At 45.6% G+C, this 10,715-nt stretch overlaps 1 long non-coding RNA gene across 1 annotated transcript; it reads left to right on the top strand.

Annotated features, from left to right (window-relative positions):
• The first annotated feature begins 2,580 nt into the window (after positions 1-2,580).
• Positions 2,581-9,241, top strand: LOC110547603 (uncharacterized). Its single transcript, XR_002476359.2, has 4 exons — positions 2,581-3,575; positions 3,656-3,838; positions 5,379-5,479; positions 8,775-9,241. It is a non-coding gene; the product is annotated as an uncharacterized LOC110547603 (long non-coding RNA).
• The last annotated feature ends 1,474 nt before the right edge of the window (positions 9,242-10,715 follow it).

Below are 10,715 nucleotides of genomic sequence, written 5' to 3'. Positions count from 1 at the left end.
TGCAAATGTTTTTTATTCACTGACTCATCATCTCTCAGCCCCCAAGAGTCTTTTCTTTTCTCCTTGGCAAACTTTGCTTTTAACTCCCAAAGGAATTCACAAGGAGCTCCTCTGGTCAGCATTTCAGATGTTCCTTCCTTGAGCAGAATCTTTGTCCTCCTCCCGGGCTTTTCAGGCACTGCGCACCTCTTTCTTGCTGACATTTGTCACCCATTGTCATTTTTAACTTCTGGGGTGTGTGTGTGTGTGTGTGCGCAAAAGTCATAGTCTCAGTTTATGCATGCCTCTGACTAGAACATAGACTCCTGCAGGAGGAGGAAGAGACTGGAGAGGAAGGTCCTGTTTGCCAAAGCTTGCACGTTGCATACGCATACTGTGAAGATGAGTGATGGATGACATAGAGAGTGTGTGAGCATCCCTGGCAACAGGCAAGAATGAGCTCGCTGTGGCAAAACACCTCTGAGGGGACTTGCTTTCTGTTGATTCACCTGGTTCTTCCACAGCTTCACCCTGGGTGTCCAGAGTTGCTCACTAGAAGACACTGGGATCCCGGGTGATGGGTGGAGAGGAATGGCTGACTCCTGCAGGAGATGGGTTACACTGTCGTGAGAGAATGTTCTCCACAGTCCCCAGAGGGAAAGGCACAGCAGAATGGCTGTACTCAATTGGGTCTTCCCTAGGGGAAAACAAACGGCCCGGAGACTCTGCCTTCGCTTGAGAGTCAGAAGCCACAAGATAAATTCAGCAGTGGAACAGCAGGAAAATTAGAACTTTTTTTTTTCCCCTCACAGCCAGACAACTGTGCCCAACAAGCAGATGTTAAACAATGTCCTGTCTTAGGTCTGAAAATTATTGGTTCATGCTATCTTGCAAGATCCCAACATTCTCTAAAAGCTCCGGTTTTCCGTGTGATGGCTAAGGTCACCCTACAGACCTGCGCTGCTGAGTCTTTGCAGAATGTAGTGAATTCATAACTATATACATGTATGTCTATATACAATATCTACAATATTAATGGTGGCGTATCTGGCTACACTTTTCCCTGCTGGGACTAAACTGCTGTGACACTTCAGATTCTTCACAGAATGTAATCACACACACACACACACACACACACACACACATATATATATGGCCAGGGATGGGGGTGGGAGGGAAGGATAGCAGTTCACAAAGACACATTTGTGCGTTTTCACTCTCTGTCCGCTAGGGGCCTTTAAAAGAAAAGTTATCTGGAAGAATCTTGGTGTGGCCATTTTCAGGCTGACCCAGAAGTTAATCATCTCATCTATATTTCAACACAGGATAAAGTTAAACCCTTGAGAAATCTCATAGGGCCTTTAATGGCTTCCAGGAAAACTGGAGCCTGGTCATTTTAACCTAATTGTGGAGAATATAAAAATACAGTCAATTCACCAACAAATATTTATTAAGTACCTATCCTGTGATAAGCCTTGTTATACATACTTGGGGTGTGTGTATCAGTGAAGAGAAGTGGATTTTTTGTTTTGTTTTTCATTTTCTGGGGCTTGCATGTTCTATGTAGGTGGGAGAAGCACTGAACAATACATAAAACGAATAATATCTAAAATGTTAAAGGATGGCAGGTACTGTGGACAGAAAGGCAAATGAGAGTGGTGAGTGGAGTCGTTTCCTGAAGGGTGGGGGTTAGAACACGTTACGGTTTTAATATGGAAGTGTATCCCAGAAGGCTTGAGTGTTGAAGGCTTGGCCCAGCTGGCAGTGCTGTTGAGACCGAATGGTGTGGCTGTTGGCTCCATTAAGGGATCGATGCATGAGTGAGTTCACAGCTGAATGGAGGATTAAGAGGCGGGTCTAGCGGAACAACAGAAAAATGGTCAGTGGAGGGTGTGATTTTGGGGGTGTACCTTTTCCTGGGCCCCCTTTCCCCCAATCCTGAAGTGAGGTGATCAGCTCTACTAGAGTGCTGGACAGAGTGCTGGGCCCAGCACCCCAAAACTGAATGCCCTAAAATGATAAGCTAAAATAAGCCTTTCTTTCTTTTAAGTTCTTTTCTTGACTACTTTCTGGAAGTGATAGTAAACTGGCCAATAGAGGAAGAATGGCCATGGATATTCATGATGGGCCAAGCTGAGGTGGTGGTGTTTCAGCAAAGGAGGAAGGAGGATGCGGAGTTGGCCAAGTAGACTCTGGGAGAAGAACATTCGACAGGAAGGAAACAGCAAGCATGAAGCTCGTTGGGTCTTGCTTGAGGATGAAGAAGCCTGTGAGTGGAGCTGAGTGAGCATGAGGGTGAAGTGGAAGTGAGTGAGGAGAAGACCTCGAAGGCTGTGTTAGCCTGTATTCTGAGGACCTTAGAGCTGCTGCCGAGCTTTGTGAAAAGATGTGACAGTTTTGTACGATGTTTTTGGTTAGCACGTGTAGCATCTCTGTGTGTGTGTGTGTGTGCTTGTGTGTGTGCAGGTGAGCATGTGTGTATGGAGGCAAGATGTAGGCATGGGTGTCTTCCACTGTTATTTTCCACCACAGTTTTTGGAGACAGGGTCTCTTGCTGGTTTGGTTAGAGCAAATGATGAATAAGCCCTGGGAACCCAACTGTCTCCATTCTCCTTGTGGTACAGTTACAGACCCACATGCTTTTATGTGGGTGCTGGGCCTCTGGACTCAGTTCCTCATGCTAGAGCAGCAAGTGGCTTGACCCACAATTGAGCCATCTCCCCAAGCCCCAGGTATAAGGTTCTTGGTCTGTGGTCAGTTAACCCAAAAGGCTAAAGCTAACTCAGAGCACCCAGAGGAGTGTAAAACACTCTTCAGGAAAGCAGCAAGAACAAAACGGCACAGCTGAGATGGCTTAAACAATGGAAATGGATTTTCTCATAATTCTGGTAGCTAGGAGAACCAACATCAATGTGTTAGCCATGCTGGTTTCCCCTAGGCCTTTCTCCTTGGCTTGCAGACTGCCACCTTCTCAGTGTGCCCTCAAATAGTCTTTCCTGGGTGCATGCCTTCCTGGAGTGTGGGGGACAAAAATTTCCTCTTCTACAAAGGACATCAATTATATGAGGTCAGGGCCTCATTTGTGCTCCCATTTCATGTTGTCACTTCTCTTTCCAAACCCGGCTACATTCTGAGCAACCACAGCTGAGAACTTGGACATATGGATTCAGCCCAGGGCGACTAGAGTTGCCCAATCCTTCCAGGACAGACACCTTGGGAGGGCTGAGGCCTCTTTTCAAGGTAAGGTCACTTGTTTTAGAGCCGACTGTCACTGAAAACAAACAAACAAACCCAGTCTTGTTCCAGGTGGCACACAGGTCTGAGTCAGACTTACCAGGGAAAGAAAGCTACTGTGTGCCCGTTTTCACTGAAGCCTCTTCAGAGCAAGGCTTTGGAGTGCATTTGTGGGGCTGGTCGTGCCAGCAGTGGCCTTGATATGAGGCAAGACTCTACCTTGCTCCACAAACAAAGATAAAGCCAAGTGGGAAGCATGTGGATGAAGAACGGATGGTTCCTTCCTCCATCAGCATGCTCACAGAAACCAGGAAATGGAGAAGAAATTCTGCAGTGAGGTGGCTGTTTGGAGCCTGAGAGAGGTTTGACAGCCACCTGAGCTGGAGGGGGGACCTTGCATCTAGGCTCCTACCTTCTTAGCTTTGCTTCTTTTTCCATTTAGCTTGCTGGACAATACAGTCAAGAATAACAGACAAGCGACCCATTGTTCTTCCAATTTTACTTTTCGTGCAAGTAGCAAATAGCTCTTAAGTCACAGAACCTCTTGTGCGAAGCTCCGTGGGACTCTAATTTTTAGAGACTTGGAAGTAGCAAAAGGTGTGTGCTGTCATGCTACACAGAGAAGGTGAGTAATTTACGTGGAGAATGCTGATGATCTTGAGAGCTCTCTCTTTAGGGACATTGTCTTGGTGGATCTGCCAGGGTTCAGAAACTGGTCTTTAGACAGTTATCAGGATGCTTAGTCTGTTATATTGAATGATTTGCAATCACCGAAGCTATGAGACCTGTGCACAGTGAAGAATGTGTCTTATCATGAGGACTAGGCAATCCTGTCTTCCGGAAAGTCCATCTGGTTTCTGTAACATCCATGGGAAACTATGTTCTAATCAGAAGATTGTTTGGTGAGTCAGACATCTAAACAAAAGGAGTTACTTATGTGATTCAAATGTTTAGATGCAGGGACGAAAGACAGGTTTCATTCCACGAGCTCGCTTATTGATTGTTAAGGGCTTTCCAGAATGTTGAGAAATAGGTCATCTTTATAAAGCTTTTGTGGGAAAGCAACAGTTGATTAGTGATGTCTGCTGTAGCATAGAACTGGACAAAGGAGCAGGTGTGCTATGCTTGAGCCATCCTTGTTGTAAGAATATCTTACCGATAAGCCTTATGAATTGATGAGGCTATGACAACTGGAGCACAGGTGCCTGGAAAGTACTTGTAGTATTACTTCCATGTGAGACAGATCATTTGTCTGATGAATCCATCTTTTTTTTCCATTTAGAGAGAGAGAGAGAGAGAGTGTGTGTGTGTGTGTGAGAGAGAGAGAGAGGCATGGATGTTGAAGGACAGCTTGCAGGAGCTGGTTCTATCCTCCCCTCACACAGGTCTGAGGTGTTGAATTCAGGCCATCAGGTGTGGTGACAGGTGCCCTTAACTGCTGACCTATCTCTCCTGCCCTGGACTGGTCTGTTTTGGTGGGTGTGTTTAGTCCAGGCGGAGGAAGTCTTGTGGGGTTGGCATGTCTGTAAGAACCAATTCAGGCTGTCCTTCACTCTGAAGGCATTCCTACTTAGCAGATTCGAGGCTTTTGTGCAAGGAGCAGGACTATCTATTTTAAGGTTGCTGACCTCGTTTTATAAACTAAAGCTTACTCAGACCTCCAACGTGTTAAACAAATACAAGTGACAGGCAGGTTTTTCCGGAAGTTTCAACTGTCATTACGTGACAGACATTATTTTTCTGTGAAAATGTCTTAAAACACACTTTAGCGAGCCCTGGGAAAGCATGGGATATTATTATCTGAAATCATCAGGTTTGGGTTCAAGTCCTTCTTTCCAGATGTGACACAGTCTCTGGAGCTGGTGAGCGAGTGGTTTCCTTTGGAATCCACAGGACATCTGAGGCAGTGCTGGGAGAGGCATCCCCAACTCTTTCCTCATTATGTGGCATTCTTCCCACGAGACCAACACTATTTGATCATCACCTGTCCACTCCCAGTGGCCCACCCTCATCCAAACTGAGCCCACCAAAGATGACAGGCTGAGGACCCCAGCAGAGAGGCATGCCCGACTCATCTTGCCCCCATTTCACAAGTGAAACCTGGGATTAGAAAAATAATAAAAGGCCATCTCACCTGTGTTCCTTATTTATTACACATTATACAGGTATCTGGTTGCAAAACCCGAACTCCTACTCCTGTCTCTTGGTGAGCGTTTAAGGCAGAACACACTGACCCGCCTCAGCAGATAACATCGGCATTCAGAGAGTGAGTGCTCCCTCCCCAGGTGACTTCCCCTCTCCCTCCCTCCCCATCCCCCCTTGGCTGCACTCCCAGAGAAAGAGTTCAGTAGCGGAAGGGGGGGACACTCTGGTTAACAGAAAAGCACCTCACCTTTATTTAAGATGCCTGCTTCTAACGCCACTGGGGGGACAGGACATAAGGAAAATAAAACAGCACCCATTTAAAGGAGGGGGGGTCAATAGATTTTTCTAGATGGGGGAGGGGGTCTGAGAGCTGAGAGTGGAGAAATTAAGGAGTTAAGTCAGGGGGGATTCGCTGGCCCCTTCTATGCCCCCCCTTACAGTCTAAGGAGGATACCAAGTTTGTGTGGGGAGATGGCTGTTCCTTATCCAGGAAGGGAGGGGAGGATAAGATGGCACGGGGGGGGGGGGTAGGGGAGAGCAGGAGGACAGGATGCCGGGAGGGAGAGAGAAAGAGAGAATACACAAAGGTGGGGAGGCTGGAGCCAGACAGAAGAATGAGAGGAGCATGACGAGGAGAGGGACTTCTTAAAAAGGGTATAAAGTAAGATCCAAATTTAGTAGTCCCAGGCTGTCCAGCCAGTGGGATGACTTGGAAGAGCTACAGAAAGCAAGGTTGCTCTCACACCTCCACCACTGACTGTATCTCCTTGAGTGAGTCCCTCTGGGCCTTGGTTTCCTCAGCATGCCTGGAGAAGGGTCTGTGAGAGTCCAGGAACAAATCTCTCCCCACCCACCTACCCCCATCAACCCCAGTCTCTGCCCTGGGGCAGCCTTGAGTCTGTGCTGAGGAGACAGGGAGAGGAGAACAGAGCTCTTTGTGGCTGGCTGGGGACGGACAGGCAACTTGAAAGCAATGGGGGTAGAAGAATTGAAGCATTTTTGTTGTGGAGGAAAGCGTGGGCTGCAGGCAGGGAGCCAGAAGCCGCTGACATCACCATAATACTTGGATCAAGCCTCTGAGGAGTGGGCGGGAGCCTCGGGGGAGCGGACACAGTTACCTGGTAAAGGGACCAGAAGGCCTGCGTCTGGTCCAGCAGGGACAGGGACACTCGCAGGCCTCAATGGATCAGGGAACCAGTAGTCACGGATCAAAGATATGAGGAAAGCAAGCGTGTGGAGACTTTGGGAAGCTATTCAATTCCTGGATTCTTGGGGAGCTAGGCATTTGTATGGCTACCTCTAGAGGCAAAGTCCTGCATGCATTCTTGCCCCGGGGCCTGGGGTCAAACATTAGATGCTGTAGAAGCCGGCCAATCCTTTTCTGTGCCTTTCAAAGCCCACCTGGCAGAGAATGGAAAAGGAGGCCACCCCTCGGACAGGGGTGCAACAGATTCTGTACTTTTCCGATGTAGTCTCCATTAAAATGCCACAAGGCTTTAAACCTCCACTGTTGATAAGCCTCTTTCAGGGTTAAGCAGGACCCTCTTCCCAGAGACTTCTTTTTGCAAACAATAGTTTTCATCTCTCCCTAGGGATTTCCAAGTGCTAACATTCTGGGCTATCAACTCGGACATCCTTTCCTAGACTTCCTTTGGGCCTAGATACAACACCTGAATCCCTCTCAACTCAGGACCCTACTCAGACCTTACCAACTGATTGGAATCAGCTCTTGAGATCAACTCAGCCACCCTTAGCTTAGGGTATATATATATATATATATCACTAAACGTTTGCTTTGGGGGCAGGAAAGAGGGGGTGGGGCGGGGACAGCAAGCTGGGAGAGGCCGAGGCAAGGCTTTATTTTTGGTGTCATTTGTTTTTCTTTCTGTTAGTAACTTCCCTTCAGCTTTCCCCCAGAGCTTTCTTCATCTTTGGGCTCTGCTGATCTGGCCACCCTTTCCCAAGAGTTATCAGAATGAGCAGATCAGTCAGACTTGGATTCTGAGGTGGTGGGCTGGCTACTTGAGGACTGGGAACTGTTCCTTTGCCTTCAGGGAGCTGGCTTGTCTCAGCGCTTAGGAGACCCCTGGAGTATGCTTTTCCTTCATCACAACCTTGTCAGATTTTATACCCCACTTTCTACAGCCTCCTCAGCAATGGGGACTTCTTCGCCTCAGAGACAGCTCCATTTTGCTGCACAAGGGCCTACATGATTAGCAACACGGTCGGCTCATCTCAGGTTGAAATCTCTTTGCTTGACAAGTTCATCCATCAGCACCACTTCAAAATCTCCATGCCTATTTCCACTTTTCCCATAACAATCTTTCAGGTTGCTTTAAAATAGCTATGAGGGGTTCCCTAAAATTTGTCACCCTTAGGTGAGATATCCTTGGTGTTTTTTGTTCTTTCTTTCTTTCTTTCTTTCTTTCTTTCTTTCTTTCTTTCTTTCTTTCTTTCTTTCTTTCTTTCTTTCTTCCTTATTCCATGAGTCAAGGCACAGAGCTTCCTTATGCTGAGTGACCTCTTGCCTCCAGGGTATTAGCAACCTCCAGTAACTGGTATCCTCTATAGTGATATGTGTTTCCTGAACTGAATTGATTATTTGGTCTTGCAATCCAGCAATTAGCCTTCTGTCTATCCAAAGAGTTATGCTTGCTTCTGGAATGCTGCTTTGTGCTAAGTGTGTGGTTGGTTGGTTGGCTGCAGCCTTTAGATTTGTTTCACAGAATCTGCTACACATCCTGTATCCAATCCGCAGGAATTTTAATACAAACCATTGCTGCTGCTAAACAGAAATATGTGTTTGACTGTCGTTTTTGTATGGGATCTGTGTTGGCCCTGGCCACAGTGTTAAGTCCTTCAGAGATCTTATAGTGTGAGTCTTATTTATCCAACACACACTCGTTGTTAGCTTCAATATGCAGCGCACAATTTGTCGGTATCAGAATTTTGTAGAGTTTTGGCATTTGTCCAATATTTTACACAGCATATCACTTGCATAATGAACATAAAGTTCTGTATGAGCATCTTAGTTGTGCTATTAACTTAAAATTATAAAAATTTAAATTCTAAAATAAGTAAGCACCAATAAGCACACGGAAAAGTTATATCACTAGTCAGTGGGCAAATAAAACTCAAAACCAACTGTAAATAGCCAGGTTGAGCAGCGTGTACTTAAAGGGCTGAGAGGCAGGAGGATTACGAATTCATGGTGATCCAGGGCTACATGGAGACCTGTCTCCAAAAATAAATAAAAATAAAATGATGTAAAAAGAAAACTGGTATCATTCAGCTTCTGGTCTGGAGGAAACCAATTTAAAGCCGGTGGCTTTTGGTGGACTACCCTTCAACTCTTGCCCCAAGCGACCCATAATGAGCTCTCACATCTCTCCTCTTTCTGTCTTGCTCACACTTAGAATACCAGGAGTCCAGCAATCACTGCACACGGCAGCTACTTTTTGGCAGATTCGGAGCCCATCTAGAGTACGGGTGGCAAGTGATGGCACCACCAATGAGGCGGACACCGGCTGTCTCATCTCTCAAGAAGACGTGTTGAATGATCGGATCGTGGATCATCTAAATTATGCCCCGTGCAGTCTAACACATAATAGAACCTAGAAGGGATTTGCCACACCAGGAGTTAATTAGACTTCTGGTTCCCAAGGTGCCGTGGAACGTCTCTTGACTTTGTGCTCATTAAGTTTTACTGTAATGAGGGGTTGGATGCCTTTACTTCTCATTAGAATATACCGTGAGAAGTTAAGTTGCCTGATCATTGTTGTATTCCCATTGCTACAATATACCTGGATCAAATAATATTAAGAGCCCAATAAATACTTTATGAATAAATAAGTTAATAGTTGCTCATATTTTACATTCAAGTTTGCAGACAAGTAACGAAGAAACCATACATAGTAGTGCTTGTGAGCATTGCTGCTGAGTCAGGCTACTTATATTTGTTCAAGCTTTGTAATGTTGACAAAAACAGCTTCTGGAAATAATACTTTTCTCTAATCTTTAAAGTGTAGATGGAAAGAGTGCTTATCTCAAAGATAGTGTGATAGCTGAGATGACTTTTTAAAAATTCTTCAAGCTCAGACCCCAAATAAAGTAATTAGTGGAATCACTTCTCAGATACTCAGATCCTTGATGTCTTTATGACAATTTTATATATAATTAAATGTTTCTTTAAAAAAACCATGCTTTCAATGGATATGTATTACCCAGAAGTCTTTATTGTTTAACTGTTAGGTAGGAAAAGCCTAGTGAATCTGATCAGTTTCAGGGACTTCCTGAAGCTAGTTTTACATGTTTACCTTCTGACTTAAAGAGCTTTCCTGCAGAATGGAATGTTTCAGTCTCAGTTCAGAGGAAACTGGTACACAACGCTTAGAGAGCAAATGCCGATGGTAAAATGACAATCAAGCCCCTTTGCCCACTGAGGCATTTAATCAGCTTCCATTGAAGATTTGCCAACTTGGATGAACACAACTGGGTGCACATTGGAACTAGGTGACTAACAGAGTCAGACTGTAGACGTGTGTCTGGTGCCATTTCCTATTCTCCTACAGGAAGTTTAGTTACATACAGTTGTGTGGCAATACATGGTTGCTTATATAAAAGGAAGTTACCTCTTTTGGAGTAGCTACGAAGCATGGGTGTTGAGTTTTTAATGGTTTTGGAGGAAGTGCTGTTAGGTTAGGCTAGGAGATTTGGTTTAGAAAGAACTGCTTCTGGCAGTCTTGCTCCCCGTGGCCAGGACTGTGCACTCTCACCTTCTCAACTCAGCTTGGGTTCTGTGGGGCTCCTGTTCCAGTGCTGATGTGTTCTGTGAGAAGACTCTCCCTAGGGAGATGCAACATACAAGTCTATCCACCCCGGACAGGGAACCCATAACAGATCAAAGTATAGACATCACCAAAATCCAGTTTGGTGAAAGAATAGGGGCGTGGTTATATACAGGTGCAGAAATGACCGAAAGACAACTGCATCATCAAAATAGACTGTCCTTTTCAGGTACCCCAGTTGATCTAAAACTCTTCCGCACTGCTAGGCTGGTTTCTGCTTCTTCCAGGCAGCTGGCCACAGCGTCTTCTTTGCAGCTTTTCTTCCCTAGATGTCTTTCTTCCTTTCTTTCCTTCCTTCCTTCCTTCCTTCCTTCCTTCCTTCCTTCCTTCCTTCCTTCCTTCCTTCCTTCCTTCCTTCCTTTTCTTTCCTTCTTTTCTTTCTCTTTTAAATTAAGCTCAGCTTCTCTGAGTCTCTGAGACTTTATAGTTCTGTTAATGTTAGTCTCTCAGAGAGCTCTCGGCTTTTATTTTTTACCCTGGCAGGGAGGTGTATAGTGAATCTGGTCACAT

Source organism: Meriones unguiculatus, chromosome 16 (genome assembly GCF_030254825.1).
Source record: "Meriones unguiculatus strain TT.TT164.6M chromosome 16, Bangor_MerUng_6.1, whole genome shotgun sequence".
NCBI classification, from domain to species: Eukaryota; Metazoa; Chordata; class Mammalia; order Rodentia; family Muridae; genus Meriones; species Meriones unguiculatus.
Note: the sequence above shows the minus strand (reverse complement) of the source record. Positions and strands in the feature narration are given on the sequence as shown.